This window comes from Cebus imitator, unplaced genomic scaffold, assembly GCF_001604975.1.
Source record: "Cebus imitator isolate Cc_AM_T3 unplaced genomic scaffold, Cebus_imitator-1.0 Scaffold24, whole genome shotgun sequence".
NCBI classification, from domain to species: domain Eukaryota; kingdom Metazoa; phylum Chordata; class Mammalia; order Primates; family Cebidae; genus Cebus; species Cebus imitator.
Window position 1 is genome coordinate 13,915,884 of NW_016107339.1, and position 9,188 is coordinate 13,925,071.

The window sequence follows — 9,188 nt, forward strand, 5'->3', positions numbered from 1 at the left end:
ATGGGACCTGGTAAGGCCAGAAGGTCTTGCAGGGCAGAGACACCAGAACGCCACAGGCTCTGCCTGTGTTCTCAGAATATGGAGCAATTCTGATTGCTCTGTGTCCACAATGCTCGAGAGACAAAAGTCTCTTGATGCATGTGTGTGTTAAGATCTTATGGTGCCCTATCCCCTGCACCTCTCTTGCCAAAACACCTGGATAGAAAATGGGTGGTAAAGTCACAGTGTCCTTAGTTAGCATTTCTTAGGAAAACCGAGTTTGCTATTGAATGCTGCAGACACTTGCTCTTCCCTTGGCTATCTTCCTCCTCAACTCCCTCCGACAGCCTGCAAGTTTAACAAGATGATTTATCCAATAAAAGCCTTTTGAGCCCAGAGCCCAGAGCTCCTTGCCAAAGCCGATCACCCCTGGACCCATGCTTTCAAATTCTATTCTTGTGTCTTTGACTTTATTCCTTTACTCACTCCCTCATCACTGCCAGGAGATGGCACAGCTATGTACAGGGCTGGGCTGGTTCCCAACAGGTTTCTCCTTCCTTCTTAAAAAAAAAAAAAAAATGTATTTATTGAGAGTCTGCAAGTGTTAGGGATTTTCCTAGGCATAAGAACCCCAAGTAATGAGTCCCAGACCCTGACTTGATCCAAGTGTCATGCTGGAAAGAAAATTCATTTTACAATGGTAGGTCTAATGATAGTTATGCTTGTTTTGCATTGGCCATGCATTGATCAGCTAAATTGTATACAGAAGAACTTTCAAAACTGAAATGACTTTTCTTAATCCTTCTTTCTATTTTAAGACTCATGCTTTTCTAGGAAATTAAAGATTTAGAGAATCGGTTCTGTCTATCTAACTTTCCCAGGGCAGAACCATGTCTGTGGTGTTCTAAGGTGTGAGTGTATGGTGGTAGGATTCCTAAAACTTCATACTTGGTTTCCTCATGTAACTTACTCTATCCCTTTATCTATCCACATTGCTTTAAATCATATTTTTCTCTCCAGCTGTACAAGGATGATAAATAGGTGCTAAGTGGATCACCCAGGTGTGATGAGCCCTCTCACAGTGGAATGGAATGAGAACCTTTCTGACCTCATAAATTGAAGGCTATCTTCAGTCATTCTTTTATACATTTTACATGCATGAATCCTTATATAACCCCAAGAAATAAATTAGTATAATTATCCCCCATTATAGGTGAGAAAGTTGAGACACAGAAGAATCAAAAAGATCAACCAGTAAAAGGCGGACCTTGGATTTCAACTAGACGACCTGGCTCAGAAATCAGTTTTAATTAATACCATCTGTATTTTCAAAGATGTGTAAACACTTTGACAATGCATGCCAATTTTAAACTATGAAGAAACAAACACCATTTTTTACAACATCTCTCAAACCTTGTCCCCAGTATAAATATTAAAATCCAGGCTGCTGACACTGTGAGGCCACATGGCCAGCTGTGCTGGAGGCCTGGTCAAGGCCAAAGCCTGGGTTTACAGAGAAGCAGACAAACAGCCCAGCAAGGAAACTTACTCTATCTTCCTGACTCGTTCCCTCTACCTTTTTTTCTCCTAGTGGAGCCTAAGGTGACTGTGTATCCTGCAAAGACCCAGCCCCTGCAGCACCACAACCTCCTGATCTGCTCTGTGAGTGGGTTCTATCCAGGCAGCATTGAAGTCAGGTGGTTCCGGAATGACCAGGAAGAGAGGCTGAGGTGGTGTTCACAGGCTTGATCCAGAATGGAGACTGGACCTTCCAGACCCTGGTGATGCTGGAAACAGTTCCTCAGAGTGGAGAGGCTTACATCTGCCAAGTGGAGCACCCAAGCGTAATGAGCCCTCTCACAGTGCAATGGAGTGAGCAGCTTTCTGACTTCATGAATTTCTCATCCACCAAGGAGAGGACTCTGTTAATCCCCGAGTGTCAGGATTCTCCTCTCCCACATTCTATTTTCATTTGCTCCATGTTCTCATCTCCATCAGCACAGGTCACTGGAGGAAGCCCTTTAATAGTTTCTAGGACATACCTAGTAGCCCCTGGAAAAGCAGTCATGCCTACCAGGAAGGAGAGGCTGTTCCTCTTTTAACCCCACCCCCATAATGTCACAGGTCAGAGTCACCTGCTCTCCCTGGGCTCCAGGCCCTTCCTCTGGATATGAGACTATGTTTCTGGTGCTGTTGCTCTGAGTTGCTTGTTGAACTGAGAAGAGGAGAACTGCAGGGGCCTTCCTGACATGAGGGGAGTCCAGTCTCAGCTCTACCTTTTATGAGCTCTGTCACTCTAGACAAAGTACTTAACCTCATTGAGTCTCAGATGTTCTTTGATCAGATGTTGAAGTATTGTGTCACATGAAGGCTATAATATTTGAATGAGTTTGATGCCTGAGCCTTGTAACTGTTCCATGTGGCTTGAAAACCTTTTTTTCTCCAGAAATGGCCAGTTATTTTATCTTTTGCAGGGCAGCCATCTTCCCCATTTTCAAAGATCTGAATCTCAGGGTCTCAATTAAGAAGTTCAATTTGGGATCAAAATCACTAAACCTGGCTTCCTGTCTCAGGAGCACAGTCTGAATCTGCACAGAGCAAGATGCTGAGCGGAGTCGGGGGCTTTGTTCTGGGCCTGCTCTTCCTTGGCACAGGGCTGTTCATCTACTTCAGGAATCAGAAAGGTGAGGAGCCTTTGATAGCTGGCTTTCTCCATAGCCATTTCCGGAGGAGAAAGGAGAAAATATGCTTTGCTAAGGTTAGTTCTCAGTATATGAGTGGGCCTGTATAAAGCCTTTCTTTCTCCAAATGATCTCCAATGTCCTGCAAATCCAGAAATTCATAAGTGCATGTTTTCTACGTCACAGCATGATAGCTAGTGGCCTGCAGAGATAAGAGAAAGGTTAACGAGTAGGGTCCTTTGGATTGAGATCCTGGAATAAGTTAAAGAAGAGCCACTAAGGCTAATGCAGTTACACTGGATCCTGTGACAGACACTTCATGCTTCATGGATCACATGGTCTGTTTCTGCTCCTCTCTGCCCTGGTTGGTGTGGGTTGTGGGGTTAGAGAAATCTCAGGTGGGAGGTCTGGGGCTGGGATGTTGTGTTGGAGAACAGATTTACTTCCATATCTTTTAAGTGTATATCTTTTCCTCTTTTTCCTAGGACACTCTGGACTTCAGCCAACAGGTAATACTTTCTAATCCCCTTTTAGAAACAGATTCAGTGTCCCTAGAATGATGTTAGTGGTGATAAGGCATGAGACAGAAATCATAGACAAGACTTTGGATCCAAATTTCTGATCAGACAAGTTACACCAAAACTCCTCCTCTCCACTTAGAAAAGACCTGTGCTCTGCAGGTATTGGCTCAGGGAGACTTAGGAACTTGTTTTTCTTCTTCCTGCTGTGCTCTCATCTGAGTCCTTAAAAGAGGGAAAAAGTCGCTGTTAGTAGAGCCAGGTCTGAACACAACACTATCCTCTGTCTTTTGCAGGACTCTTGAGCTGAAGTGAAGATGACCACATTCAAGGAAGAACCTTCTGCCCCAGCTTTGCAGGATTAAAAACTTTCCCACTTGGCTCTTATTCTTCCACAAGAGAGAGCTTTCTCAGGACCTGGTTGCTATTGGTTCAGCAACTCAGCAGAAAATGACTCCTTTGTGGCTTCCTGAACTCCTGCCCTTGTCCTGAAGTCCCAGCATTGATGGCAGTGCCTCATCTTCAATTTTTATGCTCCCCTTTACCTAACCCTTCATGCCTCCCCTGCATCTGTACTCACCCTGTGCCACAAACACATTACATTATTACATTTTTCTCAAACATGGAGTTAAAGTGCATCCAGTCCATCAGGCTCCAAGGAAAAATAATAAAAAGAAAAGAAAAAGGGAAGATTATTTTCCAATAGAATAATGGTTTCTATATATATATCATAAGTATGGGAGGTAATGGATATGTTAAATAGCTTGATTTAGACATTCCACAGTATAGGTATATATCAAAACTTCATGCTCTACAACATAAATATACTATAGAATTTTTACTTGTTAATTGAAAAAGTAAACCTAACATTTAAAAAGGCAATGCTGGGATTACAGGTATGAGCCACCGCACCAGGCCAACAGATAATATTTCTAATACTATCATTATTATTATGTCTGAAGACAATCTGACTTTCTAAACCCCTGTGCGTTTCTGGTGGAAGTTTATGATTATACAAATACCTGGAAATCTGGTAATTTCACAAAAATTTTAACATATGTTTGCCATATGACCCAGCAATTTCACTCCTTAGAACCTACCTAAGTGACATAAAAACATATGTCCTCAAAAAGATTTGTGTTCAAGTATTCAGAACAGACTTAGCCATAGTTGACCCGAACTGAAAACAATCCAAATATCCCTCCACTAGTAAACGGATAAACAAAATGGCACTACATACATGCAAGGCAATATCATTCAACAGTAAAAGGGAACAAAAATAGACTTATCTGGCAGGGGAGATACCATTAACCTGAGGGTAGTTTTCCCAAGGCAAGTTTCAACCCTTGTACTCTAGATGATGAGAGGTTACTTAATGGGTACAATGCATGTGATTGGGGTGATGGATACTGTAGAAACACTGACTTCACCACTATGCAATCTATGCATGTAACAAAACTGCACTTGTACCTTATAAATTTATGCAAGTGAAAACAAGAAAAAAGAAAAACAAAATGATGATACATACTAAAAAACTGGTGGACTTCAATTAACTAAGTGAAGGAAAGTGGACACAAAAGTTTACATGTTGTATGATTTCATTTACTTCAAATATCTAGAAGAGGTAAATTTATAGATGCAAATGGAGATCTTTGGGTGCCTACGGCTCAGGGTTTTGCTGGAAATTAGCTATAAACAGAGAAATGTTGGACCTGACAAAAATGATATAAAACTGGATTGTGATAATTGCACAAATCTATTAATTTACTAAAATCATTAAATTTTACATGTAAAATCAGTGAATTTTTACATACTAGTATGAATTTTACATACGAGTATGTAGTATGTAAATTATGCTTTAGTAAACATGTTAAAATAATTTTTATTTTTGACAAATAAGACTTTGTAAGCAAGACAAAATCCAGAACACACAAATGAAAACAATTTTGAAGAAAATTACTGATTTCTTTGCATGAAGAAAATAACAAAATTAAAAGAAGTATATGAAGCCCAGGAAAAATTTTGATTACATAAGACAGACAATGGGCTAACTTTTCTATGAAAAATTGTTAACTAAGCAATAAATGTGTTAATGGAAATGGCATAGAAAATTGGGCAAAGGATATAGACTACCTGTTCTAATAGTCGATAAATATAAATATTTGCTCAAACTCACCAATGAAAAGAAAAATCCAAATACAAACAGCAATGTAATAAACTATTTCTCTCCCCTCAAAAAACTGGCAAATTTTTAATTGTTTTAAAATCAAGGATTTAGAAAATTCTATTGAAATGGAATTCCAATAGAATTCTCTCATATTATTAAGATTGTGGGCAGAGAGGATCCAAGATGGCAGAATAGGAACAGCTCTGGAGGGAGAAGAATGCAGAGGGTGAGTGAACACCACATTTCCAAATGAATTATTACTGCCCACAGACCAGGAGATTCCCGGGCTGAAAAGTGCCATGAGTTTCCAGGATGGCTGTTTCAGCTGGCACAGCAGGTCTCTGCACAAAAACTCACACAAATCTCAGCGGTCATTTCAACTGGCACCTGGAACCCCTGGGAGACAGAGCTGCCCATTCAACTGAAAAACAGGGGCTGAAACAGGGAGCCAGGTGATCTGGCTCAGTGGGTCCCACCCCCACAAAGACCAGCAATCTGAAAGGGATGGCCCAGTTCTGTTGGGGGATGGTAATCCATCATTACCGAGATGGATTGCTGGTCCACCTCTGAAAAGAATGTATAAATGGGCTAAATGCCCTAATCAAAAGACACAGGCTGGCACATTGGATAAAAAGTCAAAACCTATTTGTGTGCTGTATCCAGGAAACCCATCTCACATGCAAAGACACACATAGGCTCAAAATAAAGGGATGGAGGGAGATTAACCAAGCAAATGGAGAGCAAAAAAAAGCAGGAGTTGCAATCCTAGTCTCTGATAAAACAGACTTTAAACCAACAAAGATCAAAAGAGACAAAGAAGGGCATTACATAATGGTAAAAGGATCAATGCAACAAGAAGAGTTAATTATCCTAAATATAAATGCACCCAATACAGGAGCACCTAGATACATAAATCAAGTTCTGAAAGACCTACAAAGAGACTTAGATTCCCACAAAATAATAGTGGGAGACCTTAACACTCCACTGTCAATATTAGACAGATCAAAGACAGAAAATTAACAAGAATATCCAGGACTTGAATTCAGATCTGGACGAAGCAAATCTAATAGAAATTTAAAGAACTATCCACTCCAAATCCACGGAATATACATTCTTTGCAGCACTACATCACACCTACTCTAAAATTGACCAGTAATTGGAAGTAAATCACTCCTCAGCAAATGCAAAAGAACAGAAATCATAACAAACAGTCTCTCAGACCACAGAGCAATCAAATTACAACTCAGGATTAAGAAATTAACTCAGAACCACACAACTTCATAAAAACTGAACAACTAGCTGTTGAATGTTGAGTGGATAAATAGTGAAATGAAGGCAGAAATAAAGTTGTTCTTCGAAACCAGTGACAACGAAGACACAACATACCAGAATCTCTGGGACACATTTAAAGCACTGTCCAGAGGTAAATTTATAGCAATAAATGCCCACATGAGAAGCAAGGAAAAATCTAAAATAGACACCTTATCCTCAAAATTGAAAGAGCTAAAGGAACAAGATTTAAAAAAAAAAAACTCAAAAGCTAGCAGAAGACAAGAAATAAATAAGATCAGAGCAGAACTGAAGGAGATAGAAAAAACCTCAAAAAAATCAATAAATCCTGGAGCTGGTTTTTTGAAAAGATCAACAAAATAGACCACTAGCCAGATTTATAAAAAAGAAAAGAGAATAATCAAATAGATGCAATAAAAAATGATAAAGAGGATATCACCACTGATTCCACACAAATACAAACGACTATCAGAGATTACTACAAACAGTCCTATGCACACAAACCAGTAAACCTGGAAGAAATAGATAAATTCCTGGACACTTGCACCCTCCCAAGCCTAAACCAGGAAGAAGTCGAAACCCTGAGTCTACCAGACATACAAAGAGGGGATTGTACCATTCCTTCTGAAACTATTCCAAACAATCCAAAAAGAGGGAATCCTTCCCAAATCATTTTATGAAACCAACATCATCCTAATAGCAAAACCTGGAAGAGACTCAATAAGAAAACAAAACTTCAGGCCAATATCCAGGATGAACATAGATGCAAAAATCTTCAATAAAATACTGGCAAACCAATTGCAACAGCACATCAAAAAGATTATCCATCACGATCAAGTAGGCTTCATCCTGGGGATGCAAGGCTGGTTCAACATATGCAAGTCTATAAACATAATCCACCACATAACAGAACCAAAAACAAAAACCACATGATTATCTCAATAGATACAGAGAAGGCCTTTGACAAAATTCAACAGCACTTTATGCTAAAAATTTTCAATAAACTAGGTATTGATGGAACGTATCTCAAAATAATAAAAGTTATTTATGACAAACCACAGCCAATATCATACTGAATGGGCAAAAACTAGAAGCATTCCCTTTGAAAACTGGCACTAGACAAGGATGCCCTTTCTCACCACTCCTATTCAATATAGTATTGGAAGTTCTAGCCAGAGCAATCAGGCAAGAAAAAGAAATAAAGAGTATTCAGTTAGGAAAAGAGGAAATCAAATTGTCTCTATTTGCAGATGACAAGATTGTATAATTAGAAGACCCCATCGTCCCAGCCCAAAATCTCCTGAAACTGATAAGCAACTTCAGCAAAGTCTCAGGATATAAAATCAAGTACAAAAATCATAAGCATTCCTATACACCAATAACAGACTTAAAGGGAGCCAAATCAAGAACAAAATCCCATTCAAAATTGCTACAAAGAGAATAAAATACCTAGGAATACAACTAAAAAAGGGTGTAAAGGACCTCTTCAAGGAGAACTACAAACCACTGTTCAAGGAAATAAGAGAGAACACAAAAGATGGAAAAACATTCCATGCTCATGGTTAGGAAGAATCAATCTTGTAAAAATGGCCATACTATTAAAAGTAATTTATATATTCAATACTATCCCCATCAAGCTATCAATGATCCTCTTCACAGAACTGGGAAAAAACTGCCTTAAACTTCATATGGAACCAAAAGAGAGCCCACATAGCCAAGACAATTCTAAGCAAAAAGAACAAACTGAAGGTGTCACACTACCTGACTTCAAACTATACTACAAGCCTCTAGTAATCAAAACAACCTGGTACTGGTACCAAAACAGAGATACAGACCAATGGAACAGAACAGAGGCCTCAGAGGCAACCCCACACATCTACAACCATCCGATCTTTGATAAACCTGACAAAAACAAGCAATGGGGAAAGGATTCCCTGTTTAATAAATGGTGTTGGGAAAACTCGCTAGCCATGTGCAGAAGGCAGAAACTAGACCCCTTTCTGACATCTTACACTAAAATTAACTCCAGATGGATTAAAGACTTAAACATAAGGCCAAACACCATAAAAATCCTAGAAGAAACCCTAGGCAAAACCATTCAGGACATAGGCATAGGCAAAGACTTCATGACTAAAACACCAAAAGCATTGGCAACAAAAGCCAATATAGACAAATGGGATCTAATTAAACTACAGAGCTTCTGCACAGCAAAAGAAACAATCATTACAGTGAACTGGCAACCAACAGAATGGGAAAAAATTTCTGCAATCTACCCAGTAACAAAGGGCTACTATCCAGAATCTACAAAGAACTAAAACAGATTTACAAGAAAAAAAACAAACCCATCCAAAAGTGGGCAAAGAACATGAACAGACACTTTTCAAAAGAAGATATGAAGTTTAAGGTGGTTTTTTCCAGTTCTGCGAAGAAGGTCATTGGTAACCAACAGAATGGGAAAAAATTTTTGCAGTTTACCCATCTGACAAAGGGCTGATATCCAGAATTTACAAAGAACTAAAACAGATTTACAAGAAAAAAACTAACAAGCCCATT

General features: G+C 39.2%; 1 pseudogene across 1 annotated transcript; it reads left to right on the forward strand.

Annotated features, from left to right (window-relative positions):
• LOC119470175 lies at positions 1-3,811 on the forward strand (annotated as a pseudogene). Its single transcript, XR_005199044.1, has 5 exons — positions 1-10; positions 1,571-1,851; positions 2,553-2,663; positions 3,146-3,169; positions 3,475-3,811. The product of XR_005199044.1 is annotated as an HLA class II histocompatibility antigen, DR beta 4 chain-like (transcript).
• The last annotated feature ends 5,377 nt before the right edge of the window (positions 3,812-9,188 follow it).